This window comes from Pteronotus mesoamericanus, unplaced genomic scaffold (genome assembly GCF_021234165.1).
Source record: "Pteronotus mesoamericanus isolate MK-2021 breed Mesoamerican mustached bat unplaced genomic scaffold, CSHL_Meso_final scaffold_36, whole genome shotgun sequence".
Taxonomy (NCBI): domain Eukaryota; kingdom Metazoa; phylum Chordata; class Mammalia; order Chiroptera; family Mormoopidae; genus Pteronotus; species Pteronotus mesoamericanus.
The window spans coordinates 19,841,575-19,854,871 of NW_026555313.1; the positions used below are offsets into that span (position 1 = coordinate 19,841,575).

Here is a 13,297-nt window from a genome sequence, read left to right on the forward strand (position 1 = left end):
TGCCCTGAATTTATCCAAGCCTGCAGTATGCCAGCCTCACTGGTGTCTAAATCACCAAGAGCTGAATACACATTCAACTCATGGGACTCTACAGTTCCATAAGAAAGAGCCAATCACAGCTTAGGAGAAGTCAACCTCTTTTTAATTGTATTCTATGATACTAACAGGCATTCATTACACATGGACCTTAAAACAAGATTTGCTCTTGGCTGCTCATAATTGTATTTCTACAGCAGTTTAAACCGTTGGCACCTGCAATTGCTAGAAGGCCTAAGCTAAGAATTTCTATTATCCCAGTTTCAAGGGTTACATTTAAAATAAAACTCAGAGGGGCAAAACATTACATGCACACATATTTACACAAATTAAATACTATGCACAAGTCAATACCTTCTGCACACAAAACTACATTAAACTCAATTAGCCCTAAGCAAAACTACAGGAAGCAGTTTTTCCGTGAACCAATGAAGCTGTTCTGTATAATAAAGAATAGAAGGACAGCCAGACTACAGAGTTCTGCAGAACTGTCAATAAATGTTTTTAAAAGTCATCAATACTGATTTTTAAATTAATTAATGTAAATGAAATTGACATAAAACAATCCAACTCAAGGAATTTATACACAAATAACCTTTGACTTCTGGGTTCTAATAAAGAAGGGCTTTAAAAAAAGGCATATCTTGGGGGTGGGGGCTGGTGATAGAGGAGAGGGTTTCCAGAAGGGCAGTCCTATGGGCCACAAAACAGTCACCAAACTAAAATACACTTTCCTTCCTGTTATGGTTTCCTACTTGATTATGACCAAAATTAAATTATACAAATATTTCACCAAATATCTTCTCAAACATTATAAATATTAATATAAATGTAATCTCCAATGTGCCCAGCATTTAAAACTCCATTTAAACATCTTGGAAACTAATTTAAGATTTCCATCTAGAATACAAATTCACAAGTTTCCCTTCCTAGTTCTTTTTTGCTCAGCACCCATATTTGCACATTTACTACCGAATGTCAGTTGGTAGCACTTAACGATGATGAATATTAAAAGCATGCTTCTGTCTGCTAAAATATTAGATCCCGGAAACCACTGAATTTGTCATAAGCTACAATTTCAGTGAACAAACTACTGCCTTTAAGACACCAAAACCTTCTGTAAACTCCCAAATTGTGAAAAGGGTAAACAGAGAGTGAAATTTTACTATTAATACAACAACTGAGGAGTGCACAAAAGTAAAATCTGTTTAAAAACTAACCACATCTTACAGTACTATTGGACTATGCTTTCTAAGTATTTTCTTAGAGAACTGCATCTGAACAATGAATAATAATAATAATGTTAGTTACTATTAACTGAATAGACATTATGTGCAGGGTACTGAGGAAAACATTTTACATATATACACACATGCCATTTTTATATACATGCTATCTTACCTACACGTCATCTTTACATACATACTATCTTATTTGCATATATGCATACTATCTTTACATACACAATATCATATCTAATTTTCTACTCCATGAGGTAAGCAGTATTGTTATCCCTAGACAGATTAGATGACTTATTTGAGGTCATAAGCAAATGAAAGATTGAGGAATTCCAACTCAGGTTTCTCTCTCTAATCCCTTATATATTACTATGCAGACAACTTCATGGCAGGAAAAACCTCCTGAAGGGCTGGTATTTACTGGATACTGCTCACTCTATTGAGTCCGGGAGTTTAACACTTATTTATTTTACATTTGCATTAAGAAGGCCTTCTCAAATACAAATCATGTTTCAGCAGAGATCCATTCATCCAGAAGACTGAACAAAAGCGCACCTTTGCTTAGAATACATAAGAGATTACTGTTGTTATTATTATTATTTTTACTTAATTAAAATGGCTTGTTAGGATCACCTACTTAGCATATGGAAGACCAGCTGGTTTACTCTGTCAAATCTCTGCACAACATACCTGTTGGTACCCTACTGCCTAGCATGGAACAGCAGAGTGGGTAAGTGCGGGTGAACAGTCACTGGGATTGTGCTCCGCAGCCTGAGTTCAAAACACAGCGCTACTGCCCCGGCCAGTTTGGCTCTGTTGATTGGGCATGCTCCTGCAAACCAAAGGGCTACAAGTTCGATTCCGGGTCAGGGCACAAGACTAGGTTGCCGGTTTGGTGCCTGGATGGGGTGCACACGAAAGGCAACTAATCAATATTTCTCTCTCACATTGATATTTCTCTCCCTCCCTTCCCCTCTCTTTATCAATAAGCATGTCCTTTGGTCCAGGGGGGTGAGGGGTGCAGAAACAGCGCTACTTCCTACCAGCCTCCTGACCAAGCCTTGATACCTTTATTTGTAAAATGAAAACATAGGTACCTAGTTCACAGATTACCGAGATTAAATGAAACGATGCACATAGCGCCAGGAACATAGTATGCACTCAATAAATGCTGGTATCTTTCTTTGGGTGTCAGGTTATATCATTTTTACTGCTTCCTTAGATGCTATATAGTTCTTTAGTTTGTCCACTAAGAACTGTTTTACAAGCAGTAAGTACTTTTTCTACTCAATTTTATGCCATCAGCCCCACAGCTTTCCAAATCATTCTAAATTATCTTTCCATTTCTCTGAGTTTAGATTCAAACTTTTTTTTCCCAAATTATATACTAAGATTTTTCTTTAGTTGATTTTCTTAGTTGCTTAATCACTTCTATTGACCTCTGATTTTCTACCAGATTGGACAAATCTTTCTGATATGACAACATCCAGGACAATGTGAATTAACCTTTTGAGAGCCTAAAAATTGGGACTTATTTAAGTTCTGGTTTCTGCCTCCCCAGCACTTACCAATATGTTCATTACTGCATACTAATCTCAACATTTTCTCCATGCCTTACATCATGACAGATGTTTTGTCCAGATCTTTGAATCAATTTTCTTTCTCTCTTATAACAAGGCAGGAACAATGAGATTACTCCTAAAGTTGTTCTTTGTAGATAAAATTACATTTTCCAAGTATAGAGTTAGTTAATCTATATTTGTGTTCATTCACCCCCTTAACAAATATTTTTTTAGTGCCTACTATGTGATATAACAGATGGACCATACAGTTTTGCAAAAACAAGATGATATCTTAGGTGCTAAATTCTGTTATCTGTCTATATCACATAAGTTGCTTAAAAAGAGTATTTAAAATTTTTATTTGTATTTGAAAAAATAAATTAAAATTAAATTAAAAAGTAAAATAAAATTTTTAAGATTCACATTAAAAGAGAGAGAGAGATAGGACCCAAATAAATAAGATCAGGCATGAAGGAGAAGTAACAACTGACACCACAGAAATTGTAAGAAAATACTATGAACAGTTATATGCCAAAAAATTTGACAATCTGGAAGAAACAGATAAATTACTAGAAACACACAATCTTCCATGGCTGAATCAAGAAGAAACAGATAATTTTAATATACTGATTATGACCAGTGAAATAAAAAACTGTCAACAAAGTCCTGAACTGATTGGCTTCAAGTGAATTTTACCAGTCAGAGAAAAACTAACACCTCTCTTTCTCAAACTATTCAAAAACATTCAAGTGGACCTAAGCTCATTTTACAAAGTCAGCATTATCCTAATTCCAAAACCAGATAAAGACACTACAATGAAAGAAAATTATAGTCCAATATCCCTGATGAACATAGATGCCTAGTCTTCAACAAAATATTAGCAACCCAAATTCAGCAATATTTTATAAAAGTCATACACTGTGATCAAGTAGGATTTATTCCTGGGATCAAGGTTGATACAATGATCTACAAATCAAAGTAAAACGTCACATAAACAAAATGAAGAATAAAAATCATATGATCCTATCAATGCATGCAAAAAAAAAATGGGACTACACCAAACTTAAATGTTTTTGTACAACAAAAGACACCAACAACCAAATGAAAAACCACCTTACTGAATGGGAGAACATATTATTCACCAATGGTACATCTGATAATGGTTTAATGGGCAATATTAAGAAAGAACTCATACAACTCAACACCAAAAGGACAAAAGGTCTAATTAAAAAATGGGCAGAGGACTTGAATAGACACTTTTCCAAAGAGCACATACAGATGACCAATAGACATAAAAGACAGTCAAATTAAAACCATGATATCAGCTCACATCTGTCAGAACTGCTATCATCAACAAATCATCAAACAATATGTGTTGGCAAGGATGTGGAGAAATGGGAACCCCTAGGCATTGTTGGTGGGGATACAGATTGGTGCAGCCACTGTGGAAACCAGTATAGGGATACCTCAAAAAATTAAAAATGGAACTGCTTTATGACCCAGCAATGCCACTTCTGGATATATACGCAAAGAAACCCAAAACACTAATTTAAAAGAATATTTACACCCATATGTTCATTGCAACATTATTTACAATAGATATGGAAGCAACCCAAGTGCCAAAAGTTTTATATATATCATATATATAAATGAATATATGTAAATGAATATATAAATGAATATATACATACATGAATATTCCTCAGTCATAAAAAGAATGAAATCTTACCATTTACAGCAGCGTGGATGGACCTAGAAAGTGTTATGCTAAGTGAAATTAGTCAAAGAAAAGAAAAATACCATGATTTCACTTATATATCGGATCTAAAGAGCAAAATAAATGAACAAACAAAATAGGAACAGACTCATAGATGCAGAAGTCAGGCCGAAGGGAGTGGAGCTGGAGGACTGGATGAAAAAAGTGAAGGGTTTAAGAAGTACAAATTAGTAGTTATTGCAAAATAGTCATGGTGATGTGAAGTATGGCACAGGAATATAATCGATAATATTGTAGTAACTGCATGGTGCCAGGTGGGTATCTGAAGTATCTGGGGGACACTTTGTGAAGTGTATGATTATCTAAACACTTGCTGCATACCTGAAACTAATACAATATAGTATTGAATGTGAACTGTAATTTAAAAATTAAAAAAAAATTAAGAGCCAAATTAATTATATATTATTTGAAAGTATGTAGTAGAATATTTCTTTGGTTCAGAGGCCTGCACTCAATCCACTAAGCCACACCAGCCACGGTTACAGTAGTAGAATTATTTCTATTTCCAAATTGAATCTGTTTGAATATGAGATATAAACGTGAGACTGCAAATAAAAAAAAGGAAAAGAATGTGAAACTATACTGTTTTTCTATAGCTAGATGGGATTACGATGTCTGATTCTGCTTTCTGTATTGATTTTTATAGGCATCACATCTCTTTTACTAATTATAAAAACCTTTAATTGATTTCAAAATACTCTGTATCTACCCAGTGTAACCACCCAAAATGACATTAGTCTTGTTTTAATTACAGACTAAAAATTTAACATTTTTACTTTCCTTATTCAATTCACTAGTTTTCCTGTTAAAAAGGAAAAAAAAAAAATCATCAGAATATTTTTTAGTGTTGATTTGCAATTAGAAGCCCTGCCTGGAATGTGGTAGGACCTATCAATACCTACAATCGGGTCTCTCAGATATGAAAAATGTCCTGCTAGTAATTATCACAGTTGATCCAATTGTTTTGCTGTCTTCCTCAATAATCTGACCTTTCCAGTTTGGATCTGTATCTTTCTAGGCTTCTCTGTTATATTCTGGCATTTTCTTGGAGTTTATCCACTGTCACTGACTGAATTTTCTAAGTCAAGTCTACTTTTTATTATTTACAATGAAGATTTATTTTACTTAGTGTAGTTTTCATTTCATTTTGCTCCTTCAAAATTTTCATTTATTAGATGTAACCCCTTTATGTATCTCACTGAGTTTACAAAGCACAGCTTTTCTAACTTTCTTGTTTCATAAGGCAAATCTGTTGCAGAAAGCTTTTGCTGCAGATTCCTACAGCTTTGTTTTGAAGCTATTGATTTTTGTTTATTCATCTATAATACGTGGTTTGGCTCCTTTCTTAAATCCTCGAGCTTCGTTTGTTGATCTTGGTCTTCAATGCTCACCACACTTGAGGACTGCTTTAAATCCCTTACCAATAATTGAGCTTCATTAACGAATTGATAAATCTCTTCAATGCCTACCATGTCATGGGCTAGAAACTGTGTATAGTGCTAGGGATTCAATAAGAAGGAACTCACCACTACCCCAAGTCTTCCTTCCCCGCCCTTATGGAGTTTACTAATTGAGGGGGGAAAAAACCCCAAACTAGTAAAGAAAGGAGCAGGGGGGCGGTAAAGATGATTGGTGGCAGGTATAAATGCTGGTGCTTGTCTTCCAAACACCAAAGGTCATAGGCCAAGACAAAACCTTCGTTGGAGCCAAGAATCTGTTCAGTGACAGTAGTCTCTACCCTCACTCCTGCATTGCCCCCCACCAAAGGAAATCCTGAGTAAATCAGAGAAGGAGCAGGTAGCAGCTATTTACTTGCTGAAGAAAGGGCAACTCTTAATCTGGTTTCATCCACAGGGAATAATGAAAATTCCTTCCAGAAACTGGAATGGGCCCACTGCCTCATACTCATTGTGGTTACTTCTGGGGGTTTGCTGTTTCTTCAGACACTTTCATAGGTATTTTTAAGAAAATTAAGAAAACACTGTTCGCAACACTTCTACTCATTTTGCTATCTATATTCTTGGAAGTCAGTGGGGTTCAATCTCAAATGAAACTTTTCGCTAACATTTTGTTCACTTATTTTTGCACTCTAAACAATGAGTATCTTTGGGCCAAGGTTTCCTAACCTATCCAACCAAAAGTCCTGAAGGCCCTGCAGCCATATCTGTGAGGCTTGCCGTCATAAGACTCATTTCATTTTAAATTAAATTAAAGGCCCGAAAGGTAAGCACATTGTTCAGGTTATTCCAACTAATGTCCTAAACTTACAATTTCAATGATTCTCCATCCAACTGATGACTCCTACTGTAATAAAGAATTCATGAACCATGGAACCAACTGACAAAAATAAAATAAATATCGCTCATAGCTTAGAAGGAAGAAAAGGCATTTGCACAGTCCAATTCCTAACTCACAAAGGGTAAATATCTGAGGGAAATTTTTATCAAGATCTTTATCCAGTCTATACCAGTATTTAGAAATGGGATACAAAGGCTGATTTTTCTAATAATAATTAAGAAGACCCCACATTTCTGAGCTATCAGTTGACACATATACAAATATTCACACACACTTTCAAATACTTGCACAGGGCAAAGCTAGTTGAAACAATGAAATGAAACTAAAGTGAAATTCTGATCTATTTTTCTTCAGCACAGTTCTAAGGTTCCCCTCCCCAAGGTGTGCATGTTGGGGGAGAGGGAGTGGTATTTGATAGGTTGTTTTTTTTTTTTAATTCAATATATACTGTATTTATTGATGCAATTGCTCTAGTTTTTGTGAGGTTTTCAAACAATGTCCAGCTGCCTGAATGAAAGTAGGGGGGAAAAAGAGATGATAGAAAATGAAGCTGGGTTGGAAGTTATCAAAGAACACTATGTGAGAAAATCTACAGGGCTTGCTTATTTCTGAGCTGGTAGTGAAACAGGATGTTCAAAGGGAGTAGCCAGCCTCCTCTTATCTGTCTGCCCCCACTGGAAAACAAGGACAGAGTAAATGATGTGAATGAGGATGGAAAGGGGGAGAAAAGAGGAAAGCGAGGTTCAGGAGAAAAGGGAAAAGACAGGGCAGATAGCAGTTAGAATGCTATTTCAAAGAGGAGACTAATAGAGTTTGAAATACCGCAAGTGGAGCAGACTATTAGGTGTGGCATGTGCGTTTACAGTTGAAGTAGAATGAAGATGAAGATCACTTATAGTTGACAGAGAACTATGAGATCTGGGTATTAGCAAAGTCATCAGAAGGAATGGTATACTAGGGAGGATCCTGCATTGAAGCTTTTGAGATTATTGTAGAGCAACTGTGGCTCCAAAATTGTTGTGGGAGAAGGTGAGGTGAGGCAGGGGTAGTGGGGAGGTTATTTAAAGCTGGACTAGTATGACATTCACATATGTTTGATAAAGTGTCAATTTCCATATCTAAAAATGGAGAAGATTATTCAGATTATAAAGTGGTACCCCCAACCCATCCTTGGCTTGATGTGCCCCACTGACTTGAAGGCACAGTAGTATCTGATTTATGTAAATCTCATTAATTTAAGGTCATTCAGAAACAAAGGAGTAATCTGATAGTAAATAAAGAGATTCAAGAAATATTCAATCCCTACTGCTCTAACTCAGGAAAAGAGATTTTTTTAGAAGCTACAAATAGATTCCCCTAGGCTTTCATAAAACCATTACTTCAGTAAGCTGAAAAGACTGGCTGATATTTTCTCACTGTTCCATCCCCAGTACTCCTCACTTCTCATCCAACACACTCTAAGCACGGTCAACCTCACCTCGCCAGTCCCAGACAAGCACTTCGAATTGCCTACCAGTCTTTCTCTCTGGATGCCCCATGAGTTTTTCAAAATCAACATGGCTAAAATTAAATTTATAGTCTTCCTGCTTCCCATGCTTCTATTCAGTTAGTCAACCAAGCCAGAAAGTCATTTTCAATAACGTTTTATTTTTTTTCCCTTTCCCCTTCCCTTTCCTCCAATACCAACTGGTAAATAAACATATCTAAAGGATTTCAATTATTTTGCAAATCCATTGACTCTTTTCCAATCAGACTGCCACAAATATAGTTAGGGCCGACCATCTTTTCTCATCTGATCTTCCATAAGGCCCCTAACTAGCTCCCCATTCTCCTGAAACATTCTCTACACTATCACCAGGGCATTCTCGATAAAAAACAGTGTGATCAGACACTTCTTCACTTAAAACTTTCAATGACTTCCTGTGCCTGCAGATGAACCTCAAAACCACTTAAGCACTTAAGCTCCCAGTCATGCTCTCTTAGAGAGAGAGAGAGAGAGAGAGAGAGAGAAAATGAGAATCTACCTGGCATGTCTCTCTCAGAAGTTCTGGGAGGATCAAATAAAAATATATGTAGAAGCACTTTGAAAACTATAAAACAGTTTCCAGTCACTCTTAGCCTTTATGGGTTTCATAACCGTTTTTGGAGAGTCTGATAAAAGATCTGGAGTTTTCTCAAAAAACACAAACACACACATCTCTTATGTAAAATCTAGCATACAGTTTCAGAGCATCAGTGAATGCTCCAAGGCAATCCAGATTAAGAATTTACTTAGGTATTTATTATTTTCCTGTTGGTACACAGAATTACAGTCAGCATCGTCTCGATAGCATGTCCAGTCTCAAAAACAAACAAGTGGCTCTCCTGTGCGCAGTCTGATTATTTGTGCAGATGTCTAAAATACTCATCAGCAGGGTCACTGGGTACACAGTGATATATACAGAAAATTAGTACACTAGTTAGAGCGTAGGGCTCGTACTCATTTCATCTAAGCACAGCTGTCCCTACACACACAACTGCTTGAAAAGAACAGGTTATTTTGGAAACAATCAGCTGAATTGTGTCAAAAAACTGGCCAGTGGGCCCTTCTCTAACTGAAAGAAAATGAAATGAGGTCCCTTCCATTTCATATAACTCATCAATGCAAAAACAGGCACACTAAAACTATTCCATAGCATAAATGTTCATTATTCGTGAGCCTGGTTCTTGCAGCTGCATCTTTCATGATTTGTCTTAGGCTCTATTTGTCTATATGTCCTTCTACATGTTTATGCATCTTTATACTCTGTATTTCAGTTCTCAAGAAACGAGGAGGCAAGGACCATGCTTCCTCTGCCTCTTTCCACAGGAAAGATGACACAGGACAGGTGGGTATAGGATCTAAGAGCAGCAAATCCACACACTTCACCACAGTGTGGGCCTAACATCCTCAATGTAGCAGAATATGATCAAAGTCTGTGTCAAATGATCAAGGATTGAAACTTAAGTCAATCACAGGTGATAATGGTACACCAGCAAAGGAAAATACCATCATAAATATTTGCTATTTCAAACAGTAACCACACATTCCATAGCCTATGACATCATATACTAAGGGGCTGTGTATTCTGAAATACATATATTGAACAAAAAAACTAAATATGCTCTTACCGTAAGCGTGGTCTAAAACCAATATTAGTCTTCAAAAATATCAACTTAGCTATTCTTTGCCTGCCTTCTAAAATTAATATTTTTGGCATATATATCTTGAGGCATACCCCTTGGAAATATGAACTTGTGTCTTTCTTTTCTCTTGAATTTCCAAGAACCAGTCATTCTAAATCATTCCTAGAGCTTTAAAGCTGAACATTTCAAAAATGCCTGCATTTCCTTGTTTTGTCACTAGATGGCAATATCATGCATTGGTAAACCATAAAAATTATGCCTTAATTTATCTATCACTTGAGAAGAGTTCTCAAACTTCATAATGTCAGGACCCTTTACAACTCTTAAAAATTACTGAGGACCTAAAAAATGTTTCTGTTTATGTAGGTTATATCTATCCATTTTTACCATATTAGATGTTAAACTTTAAAAAAGAGATCTTCATTAGTCCACTTAAAATATTCCATTACATGGTAACATAAATAGCATGCATATTTTTATAAAAATAATTACATTTCCAAAGCAAAAAATTAGTGAGAGATTTTTGCAAATCTCTCTAATGCCTAGCTTAATAGAAGATACCTAGATTCTTATATCAGCTTCTTCATTTAATCTGTTGTGGTATGTTGTTTTGATTGAACTATATGAAGAAAATCCAGCCTCAAGAAGATATGCAGTTGGAAGGGAAAAGTATTTTAATACTTTTTTTAGATAATTACAAATATTCTTCTTTGATACTATACCAAAACTCAACAAGTGGTACTTCCTTAATGCTAAGTTAGAATGTGAAGTGTAAAACTGTATCAAAAACTTTCATACTCTGCTACATGAAAATCCATGGTCTATCTTGCACTTTGAATGGATCTTTCATCCACGTCTGATTTTAACATCATGCATTGGTCATTTGGAAAATAGTTCACTAAGTTATGCAGATCTTCCAGGTGCTAATACATTTCATTATCATAAAAACAAAAATCACATTCATTAGTATCATCACCAATCTCATTGGAAAAGTCTCTGAGTATTAGGAAGCTGTCAAGTTTACAGTAGAGAATACAAGTTTTCAAAGATTCTTATTTTCATTTGAAATAATTTTATCACTGACAATAAACACTGTCCCTTGTTTCCCTTAAAATGACAGGTTCCAGGTGCACTTTATTTTTGAGAAAATGTCTGCCTAATATCCAAGTAAAAATAACATTCCATGACACATGCTGAAGTATTTATGTGTGCTTCTCTTTCATCACACAAGATTATTGCAAAGACATGTACTCAGGGCCAAGATTTAATAAATTTAATTGTTTTCCTGATACATCAGGGACATTATTTTTTACTGAGAGTACATGGAAGTGAAGAATACAATGATTTCTAGGACATTTTGGTGCTACTAACTTGGTTCAGGCTAAGGTGCCAGTAAATTTACCCAGCACTGCTTTTGTACCAACAGGGCAAATGCCAACACATCAGAAAAAGCAAATGACATCATAGGGTTATTAGAACAGTTTCATTTGCATGGATCCCTTTGAAAGAATCTCAGAGATCCTCAGAAACCAATGGACCACGCTTTGAGAACCATATTTCAGAGTTTATAGAACATATTCAAATATATTTTTTATCAGTCCTAAATACTTTGTGAAATATGTGTTTGGTATCCTGACTATCCCCATTTTATTGAAAGTGAGGCTCAAGAATATGAAATTATTTATTCAAGACCTCACAGAGCCAGAAAAGGTCTGTAGTCTTCCTTTATATTACACTGCTTAGTAAAATGGACTTATGTCAGCATTTAAAAACAAAACTGAGTGACAAATTTGGGGAAAAAGATGCAGAGACTCCTAGAACAGAAAAACCTCTATTACTGAAACACTTGGTTAAGGGGATCCGTAAGTTAACTTTGTTAGCTCTTTAATTATCCCTACTTTTTTGGTTTCTATGCTTCTTAAAAATTTTAAATATATTTATTGGGACCAAAACATTAACTCAGCATATGCTAAATTTAAGTCCTTTCCTAAAGTGTATATTCACAAATTATTCTTTTTAAAAGGATTACTAGATCTCACAGCCATAATTAGAAGCGTTATCATTTCATAATAGTAAGGTAAAATAAGTACAGGAGGGTTTTTCCAATTTATTCTTAAAGAAGTAGAACACTAAATAGTTAACATTTTAAATGGCATCTTAATGTAGGAAAAAAAGAAAATCAAAAATTATTCTATCTGATTGAGACATTCTATGTTGCTGTTATTATTAGTTACCGTTAATTTAGTACTCACTGTATGTTTGAATTTGTAAGAGCTTTACATACATTATCTATCTCATTTGATTCTCACATTTCAAAGGTGCCACCTATATGTTGATATTATCAACATTTTATAGATGAGGCAATTGAGATTCAAAGTATTAATTAACTTGTCCACTAATACAAGTAGTAAGTAGATGAGCTGAGTTTAAAACCAAGTCTGTCTAAGACTGACTGACTTCCTCTTTTTAGGGAATTCCAGGCCTAACAGCTCTGATGTATACCAGCAGCTAGACTCTTGATGTTCTCCAGTTAATTAGTTTCCTATTGAGATTTAGCTGATAGAATCAATGCTTAATACATTATGTTAATTTGATGTGCTGTATACATTAAGTTTCACCATTAACACAAATTTCATTCTTTCCATGTAATTATTTACCTTCCTAGCTTACCAACTTGTTATTAAGTTTTCTTCAACATAAACTCTCTTTTCCAGAAGTAGGAATGATTGTTCTAAATACATGAGAAACAGCCTTCCTCTACATTGACCAGCACCCCTCCTTTTCTACCTACTGAGATGTTGTCTTTTATACTTCTGTGAAGTCTTCCTATAACCTAACCAATATGTTATGCATGCATGCATGTATGTGTACACACAGGCCTGCGCGTGCACGTGAACACACACACACACACACAATCTTGCAGTTAGCCTAACACAGATTTTATTTAGGATTCATAACTTTGCTTAGATTAACTTGTAAACTCACTTAGATCACTCAAATTGTTATAAGGCGTGCTTACCACATCCTGTGATTTGTTAAGAGTTTAATAGAAGGGCTGAGACTTAGTTACCCTTCCTTCCATGCCTATGCCCTCCCTAACATTGACAATTGCCACACCTGTCTTTTCAGGGAGAAGCCAAGGATGATTTGCAGAACCAGGAGGCTAATCCGGCTCAAACAACCAGAGGCTGGCCAAGATGTCCTGAAGGATCACCTACTGA

General features: G+C 35.5%; 1 protein-coding gene across 6 annotated transcripts in view; it reads right to left on the reverse strand.

Annotated features, from left to right (window-relative positions):
• CADM1 (cell adhesion molecule 1) overlaps positions 1-13,297 on the reverse strand; it is a 352,507-nt gene that overhangs the window by 155,989 nt on the left and 183,221 nt on the right. The gene's annotated exons all lie outside the window — the stretch shown is intronic.